Source organism: Anabrus simplex, chromosome 4 (genome assembly GCF_040414725.1).
Source record: "Anabrus simplex isolate iqAnaSimp1 chromosome 4, ASM4041472v1, whole genome shotgun sequence".
In the NCBI taxonomy this organism is placed as follows: domain Eukaryota; kingdom Metazoa; phylum Arthropoda; class Insecta; order Orthoptera; family Tettigoniidae; genus Anabrus; species Anabrus simplex.
The window spans coordinates 300,894,639-300,907,201 of record NC_090268.1 but is presented as its reverse complement, the minus strand read 5'-3'; the positions used below and the strand labels follow the sequence as shown (position 1 = coordinate 300,907,201).

Sequence of the window (12,563 nt, the reverse complement as noted above, 5' to 3'; positions counted from 1 at the left end):
GGTCACGAAGGGCGTGAAAATGAAAGGCCTTCATACGTAATACCGCCGGGGTCGGAAAAGAACAAGAATTGACCAAGGGAGGTCGATAAGGATAGATGAAAGCGAGGAGCCTGGCACAAGTAAATGGAAGCAATGGCGGGACTCGGCTAAAGGCCCCGTGGTCGCCAACCCACGCTCCAAAGTTCAGAGCCCCTGGGGCCGATTTTAGTCGCCTCTTACGACAGGCAGGGGATACCATGGGTGTTATTCTACCGCCCCCACCCACAGGGGGATCTGTGGAACATCCTCTCTCATCTCTTGAACCAACTGTGCTATTAGGACCATACACTCCCATGCATCCTCTCTGGAGGAGCGTCTCCGTTATTTGGAGTTCCGAGAGTCCAATTCAGGATTCTACAGCTCCGGTCATGTTCAGCGTCGTGCCTCTTACGACTGTTCCAGGCAAAGCAAAGCAAAGCAAAGCAAAGCCAACCACTCCCGTACTGGCCATAAACCCCCCTTGGAGGAATAACCTGGACGCTAACGTTAAGTAGTATACAATGGTTATCTCTGCGACCTCAGTAATTGACCTAGTACTCACTTCTGGTGATAAGAGAGTATAACTTAGACCATATTAGGCAAGTCTCTAGAAGCGCAAGTGGATGCCTCGTTCTTAAGTTTTTCGATTTCCTGAAGGGGAATAGAAGCTGCGTCATTCCGGTTTAACCGAGCACTCTTTCTCCGCTTCGGCTAAGCAGCTCCTTCAGATGAGGTGCACTCCTTTATTCTATAGCAGTTCCATGTATGTTCTACCCTCTAGTACCGTTTCCTGATATGGGGTCGGGGTTGAGGAAAGATTAAATTATTTGGCATGTTTTACGACCGGATGCCCTTTCTGGCGCCAGCGTTAATTGAGGAGGTAGTGAAGATGAAATTGGGTAAGGAGGTGGGAGGGATCGGCCTATGAATAGGAACTACCCCGGCATTTGCCGGAAAGTGAAAATGGGAAACCACAGAAAATGATTCTCGGGTGAGCGGACAGTGGGGTTCGCACCCATTTTGTCTCCTGAATACAGAGCTTGGCTCCATAGCCGTACCGCGGCCACTGCTCTCGGTTCCTTACTCTAGTTCCCGGCATATTTCTCAATCCATTGTAGTCGCCGTAGGAGACACCGCTGAGACTCGGGTTGTCACATGCGCAGGGCTGAATACAGTAATGTCTGTCAAGTACAGTAGATACCAGTAAACCGGGCGAGTTGGCCGTTCGGGTAGAGGCGTGTGGCTGTGAGCTTGCATCCGGGAGATAGTAGGTTCGAGTCCCACTATCGACAGCCCTGAAGATGGTTTTCCGTGGTTTCCCATTTTCACACCAGGCAAATGCTGGGGCTGTACCTTAATTAAGGCCACGGCCGCTTCCTTCCAACTCCTAGGTCTTTCCTATCGCATCGTCGCCATAAGACCTGTGTCGATGCGACGTAAAGCCTATAGCAGATACCAGTAAGCAGTTGTAATTGTCATATTAAGGATTCCCTATCTATACGACTCTGCTGGACTTGAGTGCTACACCTCCTCTCTGAAGTCAAGCTTCACCGTACAAATCACATTAACTCTCAACATGTTTCCTTCTTGCTTGAGCCGACTCCACGGTATACGGGTAGTGTGCCTGCCTTTTACGCCGAGGCCCCGGATTCGATTCCCTACTAGGTCGGGGAGTTTTACCTCGATTTGAGGGTTGGTTCGTGGTCTACTCACCCTACGTGATTACAGGAGAAGCTATCTGACGGTGAGATAGTGGCTCCGGTCTAGATAGCCGAGAATAATGGCTGAGAGAATTATTCGTGCTGACCACATGACACCTCGTAATCTATAGGCCTTGGGGCTGGGCAGCGGTCGCTTGGTAGCCCTTCGGGTCTGTTGAGCCATTGATGGTGAAGAGGGGGATTCCCTTTTTCCTTTGTGAGACATATACAGGGTGACTGAAAACGACACCAGTAACTCTTAGTTTGTGCAGGCAAACTGATCATTTTTCAAGTGGGAATCCATGTCCGGAAATGCATGGGTTGGGCGTAGTAGAGCTCCAGAGCTTGGCAGCGCCTCGCATGTGAGGAAGGGTGTGCGCTCTACGTTTTATCACGAAACCTAACCAACCCAACAAGAACATAATATCGCGCATTAAATTACAAAATAGGTTCGAATTATCGAACTCCTACTTGATTACAGACAATACATTGACGGTGCAGTGATTGGCGCACATTATCACATACTGTACAGTTCGTGTAGGCTCTGTAATCAAGTAGAATGTCGACAATTTGAACCCCTTTTGTAATTTAATGCCGGGCTGAGTGGCTTAGACGGTTGAGGGGCTGGCCTTCTGACCCCACCCTGGCAGATTCGATCCTGGCTCAGTCTGGTGGTATTTGAAGATGCTCAAATATGTCAGCCTCGTCTCGGTAGATTTACTGGCACGTAAAAGAACTCCTGCGCGACTAAATTCCAGAACACCGATGTCTCCGAAAACCGTAGAAGTAGTCAGTGGGACGTAAGGCTAATAACATTATTATTATTATTATTATTATTATTATTATTATTATTATTATTATTATTGTAAGTTAATGCACGATATAATGCTGGTCTTAGTTTGGTGGCAGTTTCTTGCCAAAAAAAAAAAAAAAAAGTGGAGGGTGCCTTTCCCATATCCCATTTGTTACTGAACTTCGACACTCCACAGTGTGCAAACCATGCATTTTCGCACATGGTTTTCCTCTTGAAAAATGAACATTATCCCAACACAACATACTAAGCGCTGTCCATTTTCGTTTGAATCACTCTGTATAGCTGAATGAAGCATCGATTACAAGATCTTTTATCTCATCATTCTTGTTTGTCCTTCTTCCTTTTTTTTTCTATTCCCGTACTTCACAGCCTTACAATGTCCTTCCTCTTATTTTACCTATACTGACCGGTTCCGTGGCTAAATGGTTAGCGTGTTGATCTTCTGTCATAGGGGTCCCGGTTTCGATTCTCGGCAGAGAAGGTCGCCTACGGACGTCAATTCAAAAGACCTGCACCTAGCAAGCCGGACTTGTCGGACACTCCCGGCAGTACAAGCCATAGGCCAATTTTTTTAACTTATACTCATGAACTTCAAGGAGTCAGAACTCTTATATAATTATTATAGCAAGTGATTCTTAACCACATTGTTTCGTGCCTCTAAATAACAAGCGCTGCCGTTAGGTCTGCGGTCCCTCTGGCGTACCGTACCACTGGACAAGACTACAGTAGAAGCTCGAATTGTAGAGCGTGTTACAGTCGAAGAGGATAGCCGCAGCTGCAGGTGCAAACAGCTGTTGAGGGATGCTGCAGATACTATCGCCCACACTTCAAGCTTGGCTGACTCCCAGCACTATGCAGCCTGCCGACACTGTACTGTAGGTTCCGCCTCGGAAGTGATTCATGGGCCTTGCATCAGGCAGGCAGAGTGGGAGCATTATCCCAGAGTGAATGATGATCGATACATTGTGATTGATTGATATGTTCAGTGCTTTGTGTTCTGCTTTAAGAGGGACTTCAAAACCTCCACATTCGTCTGGAAATTATAATGAAACTAGTGGCCTGTCACCAATAGCGGCGATTCGGAATTAAAAGTGCGGGATCAAAAAAATGTACATACAACAAATAGTAACCTTGTTTGTGGGATATAGCGGACGGTGGGGGTGGGAGGTATATACATCAGAACTGAAAAAGAAAGCTACAAAATGGTACTTTTTAATGCTGTCCGAGCTAATTACGACACAGAGGTAAAGGTTGACACTTCACCAACTTAAGTGCGGTAATAATAGTTTTTGAGATTTTATACAATAAAACATTCCCCGCAGCTCTGAGTGGCTCAGACGGTTGAGGCTCTAGCCTTCTGGCCCCAACTTGGCAAGTTCGATCCTGACTCAGTACGATGGTATTTGAAAGTGCTCAAATACGTCAGCCTCATGTCGGTAGATTTGCTGGCACGTTAAAGAACTCCTGCGCGACTAAATTCGGGCACCTCGGCGTCTCCGAAAACCATAAAAGTATGTAGTGGTATATAAAGTCAATGACATTATTAAAACGTTAACCAAAGGAACAATATTACACATTTATCACAATTGAATAGAAGTACGGCGGGATTATATAATTCAAAATCATTTAGTATTTGACTACGCTCTAAGAAACTATCAGATACTAAAGAGACTGCACGCGGCAAGCGGGTGAACCATGAGCATAGCAAAAAAATGCACCTCTGTCTACCTTCCTCAGGTGGTGGTGGTGGTGATTATTGTTTTAAGAGGAAGTACAACTAGGCAACCATCCAGTATATAACACTAATCTGAGGGAGAAAACTGAAGGGATCCGACACTTCCAAAAAATGAAGATATCGGCCAAAGGAAGACAAGGGCCACGAAGGTCGTGAAAATGAGACTCCCTAGGCCTCGGGAACCTAATACCGTCGGTGTCGGAAAAGAACAAGAGTTGACCAAGACAGGTCGGATAGGATAGATGAAAGTGAGGAGCCTGGCACAAGTAAGTGGGAGCAATGCCAGGACTCAGCTAAGGGCCCCGTGGTCGCCAACCCACGCACCCAAAGTTCAGAGCCCCTGCGGCCCCTTTTAGTCGCCTCTTACGACAGGCAGAGGATACCGTGGGTGTTATTCTACCACCCTCACTCACAGGCTCCCTTCCTCACAGCATATGCAAAGTCTCCACTACTTGCTGTGGCGTTATACAAATCGGTTAGCCGGGACGAACGATATTTTGTGCGTATTTCCGCAAATAATTTTGTTAACAATTAAAGAAAATAAAGAAAATAATTAGCTGATAAGACAATAGGGCTTATACAAATTACATTTTTTATTAATTCCTAGTTTCAGCCGGTAATATGGAATAAAAACATAATGTTTTCTCGACAAAGTGGGGGAGGCTCTCTCCCTCTCTCCCTCCCCCCCCCCCCCCATCATTGCCGCTACTGCCGTCTCAGCAATAGCTGCGAACAAAGACCAAAAACGAAACTGATGATAAAGGAGGTGCGAGAAAACTAACTCAACTCCGGAAGCCATTATTTATTTGCCTTTATACTTACACTTTCGTTGTAGCTATACGCATGGAATTTTTAAATTTTCACAACGAATTCTGTTCGCAAAAGCTGGCCGTATAATTCGCGGCAGTTAGCATTAGGCAGTAAATCTGAATCATGCCCTGAATCTTAAAACAGTAAGGACCTAATCATGGAATGTGGCTAGTTAGCAGAGAAGGATTCAAAGGACATTTTACTATTATATGCCTTATATCGTTCATGAAATCATTAGCATGGTAGCATCATACGTTTAAGTACGTTGTTTACTTCAGGTTGTGGGAATAAACCAAACCATTGTGGCAACACGAATTAAAAATGTCCATTTATCATTTCCGCAGCGAAAGTCTTGCTTGGCAGTGCATACACATTTCATTAATAGCCCTGTACTGAATGATTTAATGTGAGTTTCATAATAAAGGACTTTTTAAAATATAGAATATCCTGAGATGGATGTCTTTGTTTCTCGCTTATGAGAGTCAACATGGAGCAAAAACTAACATTCTGGTGATAATTTGATTTCACATAACCATCTACTGGACTAACATATACAACCTTCACAGAGCCCTCTCTCAGGCTGCCATAGAAAGATCAGCGGAGACAACTTTCAGAGATCCATCTACCGGCGAACACTGTTAATTGCAACGATCTAAGTTGATCTAAACATCGTATTATTCGAATACATTACTATTTTACGCAAATGAAGGACTTAATTAAACTAATAATATTTGTATAGTAATTCTGAGATGGAGACCTTTCTTTTGATGTATGACACACAGACGTTATTACTGCAGTTTTCTCGTAATATTGTGTTGCACGTTCAAATTATATAAGTTCATCGATTTGTAGCCCGAAAGTTTTGTGAAAAGCTCAAATTAGCTGCTGCACACGTAGTGATGTCTTGGCCGCGTGTGAATGCGGGTATCTAGTAGCAGTAGTGATTATTGCTTTAAGGGCAAACTGATGTGGGTTTCTCAGTGTGTGTGGCATTATTATTTGACTAGAACATTAGGATAGTAATTACCATAAATATGGCTTCCGGTCATGCTAGCCCGGGAGGGCACATGTATACTAAGTGGAGATGTAATTCTCCCCTAGTACGTCGGCACTGCATTGTGCTTATCACATGTATTGCTTGCAGTGGTGTTGCTACCAGCGTGCTAGTCAGCCAGTGTGTTGGGAAGGTGCGGTAAACAGCCACGTATCGTCAATCGAGAGCGAAATGCCTTCGGAGCCAGTTTGCTTCCCGCTCTTGTGGAACGAGATCAGCTTAGCGAGCAAGTAGGGGAAGAAGTAGGGGAAGTACATTGCGTAGTACGCACTGAAGGTCAGTGGCTCAAAGGTATAGCACATCTTTCTGGACAGGTTAGATTGGGACACGATTCGCGTGAACTCACGTGAGGTGACCATTATGTTCCTGCCTTTATCCTCACACCACACGACGTTCAAGCCTAGTCGGTAAATGTTGCATTTACTATGGAAGAGAGTTCAGTAAAGCGTAGGCCATCGGACGCCAACAAATTTTAAACCTTCTTGGGATGTAGAGTATTTGATACTTCACGAAAATAACACACAAAATATTTAATATGCAATAAAATATTGAATCACATTAAAAAATTTAATCTGCAGCGCCGTTGTTCCTTATGTCATTCCAACAAGTATGATAAATGTGAAGGCCGGGAAAGCATAGCGTTACTAGAAAAACTTAAAAATAACACATTTGAGGATGTACGTACCTTTCATATTACCCTATTCAACTCTATTTATATCATAATGTTTTATAATTCCTCGGAGATTATTTATTTATGTACCGGTCTGTATTTCATTGCTGTTGTTCATATGGTAACATTTCCGAGCGGCAAGTACAGTACCGCCACGGTATGCAACCCGCCCGTCCGCTGCTCCCTTGTCACGTGACTGACAGCCGTCCCGAGCGGAGCAAGTAACACCGGCTCCCTAGAGCAAGTACGTGATGACGTCTGGATGAGCCCATGGCGTACTGGGGCGAAACACTGGTAATTTTTGACGACTGAGTTTCCTGAATTTTATTGGGATAGTAATTGTTCTGAGTTCTTTCAGAATATCATCCTAGCCTTTGTCTGCTAGTAAGAGCAATGCTAGTCAGTACTTTAGGAATTCCGGAAAGGGCATAGTAGGACCTACATATGTTGCTTAGACAGGCAAGAAAGTAAGAAGTAAGCTTACAGTTCTACGTGGCGGTTAATATTGTGATAGCCACGGGACCTCCAGTTTTACGCGAAGCCGAATCACATAAATGTGACATTTTCATTTTTTTGGCCGGGATTCGAACCACGACGGCCGTGGTTGGAAGGCAGTTACAATATAGTCTTCATTTCACGAGACCTGAACCCTGCCTCACAAGAAGCCACAAATCTGATGGGCGTGTGGCACCAATTAGCGATGGGGTCGACAAAGAAAGCTCAAACCGACCTCCCAAAATTAACGTTGTCTATTCTCTTCTCTGCTTTCTGCCTCTGGTGACATCGGTCCTGCTACAAAGGTCTTCAGTTACTAATATAATAATAGTGTCCGAGAATGTGCGTAAGGAACCACTGGAAAGACACGAAACTAGACAGAGAGAAACGGTAAACGTAGTTAACAGTTAAAGACTTTTGCTCCAACAATACCTGTCACTCTGGTGGTAGTGATGGTGGTGGTGGTGGCGGCAGTGTAAATGCAGGGTCCTTATGTCGTTAAACTAAGAATACCACTCGACTATCACTACTCCTGCCCCCGTTTTAAAATTATATTTTGTAATTTGCTGTTGAATGTGACTTAATTTAATTGGAAATATAATATTTACACTTAAATACTCGTCCTTCATTGGCTAAATTTGTGCAGTGTTTGTCCGGCTTCATGGCTAAATGGTTAGTGTGCTGGCCTTTGGTCACAGGGGTCCCGGGTTCGATTCCCGGCAGGGTCGGGAATTTTAACCATCATTGGTTAATTTCCCTGGCACGGGGGCTGGGTATATGTGTTGTCTTCATCATCATTTCATCCTCATCATGAAGCGCAGGTCGCCTATTGGAGTCAAATCAAAAGACCTGCACCTGGCGAGCCGAACCCGTCCTGGGATCTCCCGGCACTAAAAGCCATACGACATTTCATTTTTTATTTTTTTATTTTTGCAGTGTTTCACGGTTCTGCGATTTCTCATTGCTGTTGCTTCTCGTAGCGCTCCAGCAGCGTGTTTCATTTTCTCGCCCTTCGTGGCCTTTCCCTTTATTTTGCCGATAACCTTCGTTCCAGGAAGGGTCGGAACCCTCCGCTTTTCTCTTCTGATTAGAGATAGGAGGGGATGATTATCTCGTTGTACTTTCCGTTAAAATAACAATCGCTACCATCGCCTTATCCTCAGGAGCCACCATATTGCATATAGGCATCATTTTACATCCTCCCATCAGGTGTGATGACGACGAGTCTTATTCAGCTACTCGGTTCGTTATTTCGTACAGCGTCGTTGTGAAAGATACCTTGTTGATGAGTACTATGTAATTATTAATAATAACGTCATTTGGTTATTTTTTCCTAAGGGGTCGCGGAACATCAAATTTTGATTAGAATTATAACCTACATTTTAAATGGCATATACATTATGCTCATATCTCAACTGGCAGTATTATAATCATTGTTTCTAAAACTATACTAAAGGTGGGACTTTAACTGCCATTTCCCTTAAGTTATTTGTTTAAATAACAGTACTTATGGCACAGACCTCTTTGAAAATCTAGTGACACCAATGCACCTCCTGCCTACAAAAAACAAGATAAGGACATAAACACATCTTGGCAGCCAGATTACCTTATCCATTGTATGAAAAACACGAAGTCTGAATAAAGGGAACATTCTTAATCAACATTTAAGTTTTTCACTCTTCATAATGAAAAATTAGCGGCCAGTCCATACAAAAGTGAAATGAGTTACAATAATTTAGCGCAGATTGAACAAAACAAAAGCAAAAGTGCTTAATTCAGTTTTAAAGTTCATTTCAATAAAAACGTTGTTGTTTGGCATCAATAGGAAATTGAAACTGTGGAATAGTCATTGTCAGCCAATCAGTTTCTACTTTTTATTTGGTATTTTAAAAAGTACTTGAAACTCCACCTCACGAAGATACCGTATTAAGTGGCAAACGGAATCAGAACACCCATAGCCGTTTAACCGGGGCGCTTTACATTTCTATGTTTTGCTAAAAATAACATTTCTTGCTAACCATCAACTGTTCACATTTAAATTATAGTAGATATAAATATTGAAATTCTATTTGACTTTCATGGACCACCTGAAGCCCGGCCATGGACCGTAGGTTAAGAACCCGTGCTTTATATTGTGGTCATGCGTGTGCTGAAATGACATTTTGGTGGTAAGTCAGCTATTAGAGATTTTATCAGACAGGAAGCTGTGAAAACAGATGATCACAAAAATCACGAATAAAATAAAATCATCCCTTTCTTTAAATAAACCATTTCAGTTTCAAATCAAAATATGCATTATACTATTAAATGACAAACTTCAATAGACCCTGAGAAAATGTTTAAGTGTTGCTTGATTGAATATTGTGAGCACAGGGCATTCTGTGTCGACTGGTGAGATTTCTACGTATTATTTAGCTAAAGTACATTTAGTAGGCTATAAATACCGCATACTGGCTGAGTAAAGTGATTGGTTTCCCGCTCGCCTTCTGTGCTGAAGGTTGCGTGATCGGATTCTGCTGATCCGGTGAGAGGCCCAGTTTTTTATTTGGGGGAGAATGAGAACATGGCAGGGAGCTGTCCCCCAAGATATTGCGATTATTATAAATTATTAGTTGTAAATTTAAAAATTATGTATCCAAGTTAAGTTAAATTGGGAGCTTTTAATCCAGAGCCGTACGTGAAGTCTTAGCTGTGACAGGAAGGAGAATGTTAGAAGAAGAAAAAAAGAAGTGTGAGCTTACATTCGGGAGATAGTGGGTTCGAATTCCACCGTCGGCAGCCCTGAAGATGGTTTTCCGTGGTTTCCCCACTTTCACTCTAGGCAAATGTAACAGTTCTACCGTGGCTCTACGCCTCTGTATTCTGGAGATTGAGAGGGCTGGTCCGCAGCGTCGGCTGTCCTGAGAATGGTTTTCCGTGGTTTTCCATTCCCCTGCACTAAGGCAAATGCCGAGACAGTTCCTAGTATAGGCCACGGACACCAACCCCCTCACTTTCTCCGAACATCCCCTTCACAGTATCAAATCTCCCTGGTCTGAGAGACAGCGTTACCGTCTGCTCGGTTGGTCGGTCGGAATGCAGAGTTGTCGAACCACGGACCAGCCGTGACCACTTGTTGGCCGAAACCTACTCTGTCCGCCGACCTATAGTTAGTCCGAAATCCGCAAAGACTTGTATCAGACGTGTGAAGTGATCAGCTAGACGTATTCTCTTCAACAAAGAATCGCGATAGTGGAGGCGTACAAATCTGCCGGTTCATTTAAGGAAACGCGCGACTTTTTTTTTTCAAACAAATTTTCTGGCGTTTCCATACCATCAAAGAGTGGTATACATGCTTTGGAGAAAAAGTGGCGTATTACATGGTCAATTGCAAACTCAAAAAAGAATAAAGCCCCGTCCGTTCGCACACCTGCTGTGATCGCGGATATTCGAGCATGAATGATCCAAAGTCCTAAGATGTCGACACGTAAATTGTCCCAACAGGTGAACGTTCGCGTAATTCTCGTCAGCGTGTTTTACACGATATAGAGTTGAAGCCGTACAAAATGACGCCTGTCCATGAACTGGCAAGGCAAAATCTGTGAATTACTGCACATGGCTACTTCAAATAAATTTTGAGTGGACTGTTTGATCCTCTGCTGTTCTTCATGAGCGATGAAGCCTGGTTCCGTTTGACAGGACATGCAAACTCCCAGAACACGAGATACTGGTTGGCAAACGATCCCTTTGATTCATAAGGAGCCTATTTACGAGTTTAAAACAATCGGGGTATGGTGTGCTTTGTCTATGTCGAATTGTGGATCCCATATTTTTGGAAACAACAGTAAACACTGATGTGTACACGGGAATCTTCGAGGAATTTTAACGCACAGTTGACTCCCCATGAACGCTCGTACACTGTCATTCAACCGGAAGCGGTGACCTGTCCACACTTCACGAGAGCCAGTCTTATGAATTCATGAAACATTCACAGATAAAAGGATTGTGGATGCCGCGATCGCCGGACCTATCCGCTTGTGACATTTATCTGTGGGGCAGTCTGAAGGGAAAAGTGTACGCAAATAATCAAAGGACATTACAAGACTTGAAGGACAATATACGTAATGATATATTGAGAAGTGATGTCGCAGAGTTACGCAATGTGTATGATGAGTTACAGCGCGCACAACAATGTATTGAAACACAAGTTGGTCATTTTCAGCACATATTGTAAAAGACAAGATCATTTCTGTAAGGAAAGACCCATGCGATTATTTATTTATTTATTTATTTATTTATTTATTTATTTATTTATTTATTTATTTATTTATTTATTTATTTATTTATTTATTTATTTATTTATTTATTTATTTATTTATTTATTTATTGTTCGTATCTACTCATGGCGGAATGAATTTTCGTGCGCCACCCCGTATTATTCTGACATTAATTTTCTAGGTTGAACTACTAAGTTCACTGGATTATCAGAGCGAGTGAAATTCTTCGCTGACCTAGAAAATATAATTACTTCCCAACTGTCATTCAATACATTATTTAAAGCAAATAACTCGCACAGCATTTTGCACTGTCACGTAACAAAAAGTAGGTACACTGCATTAAGTTTCACCATCTGCTATTTCTCATGAGCTACCGGACTTTGATCATTCGCGGTAAATAAATGGCACATGACCTGGCGAGCCACTGATGATTTTTAATAGACATAAGCATACGAGTCTGATATCATTTGCGATCCCTGGCCCCCATAATTAATAGGTGAGTTCGCCACGCTGTACGGTTTGTATACCTCTAAGCTTGCTATCGAGAGATGGTGGATTCGAACCTTAATTAAATACACTATAGAGAATACGTGCCACTTTGCGAGATATCGCAAGACATTGATTGCCAGCGCACCCAGCGGGGCAGCCTTGAAACTGAGTGTAGTAGTGCACTATACACAATGAATTATGCCGAAAGTGTCAGGTTCCAAGTCGTGGTTACAGGAGTTTCCCCATTTCACATCGGATGGTAAAATTATATTGTGTGACGTTTACAGCAAAGAGGTGAGTGAAATTAGTTTTAAATTTCTCCCTCTACGAGTTATTATCAATTTAGCAAAATAAACATGTTTTTAATTATGCCTATTGAAATACGTAAAATTGAAGCTTCCTGTAAATATTTTAGAACCTATGTGAGAGTCTATTTTAGGCACCTAAATATCCGAGGTCTGGTAATCACTATTGCGTGTTTCTGTGGTGTTTGGACGTGTAGTGTATTGTCTGAATATGAAT

The 12,563-nt window shown here is 42.9% G+C and overlaps 1 protein-coding gene across 1 annotated transcript in view; it reads left to right on the top strand.

The window, feature by feature from the left end:
- LOC136872262 (uncharacterized) overlaps positions 1 to 12,563 on the top strand; it is a 90,782-nt gene that overhangs the window by 1,078 nt on the left and 77,141 nt on the right. The gene's annotated exons all lie outside the window — the stretch shown is intronic.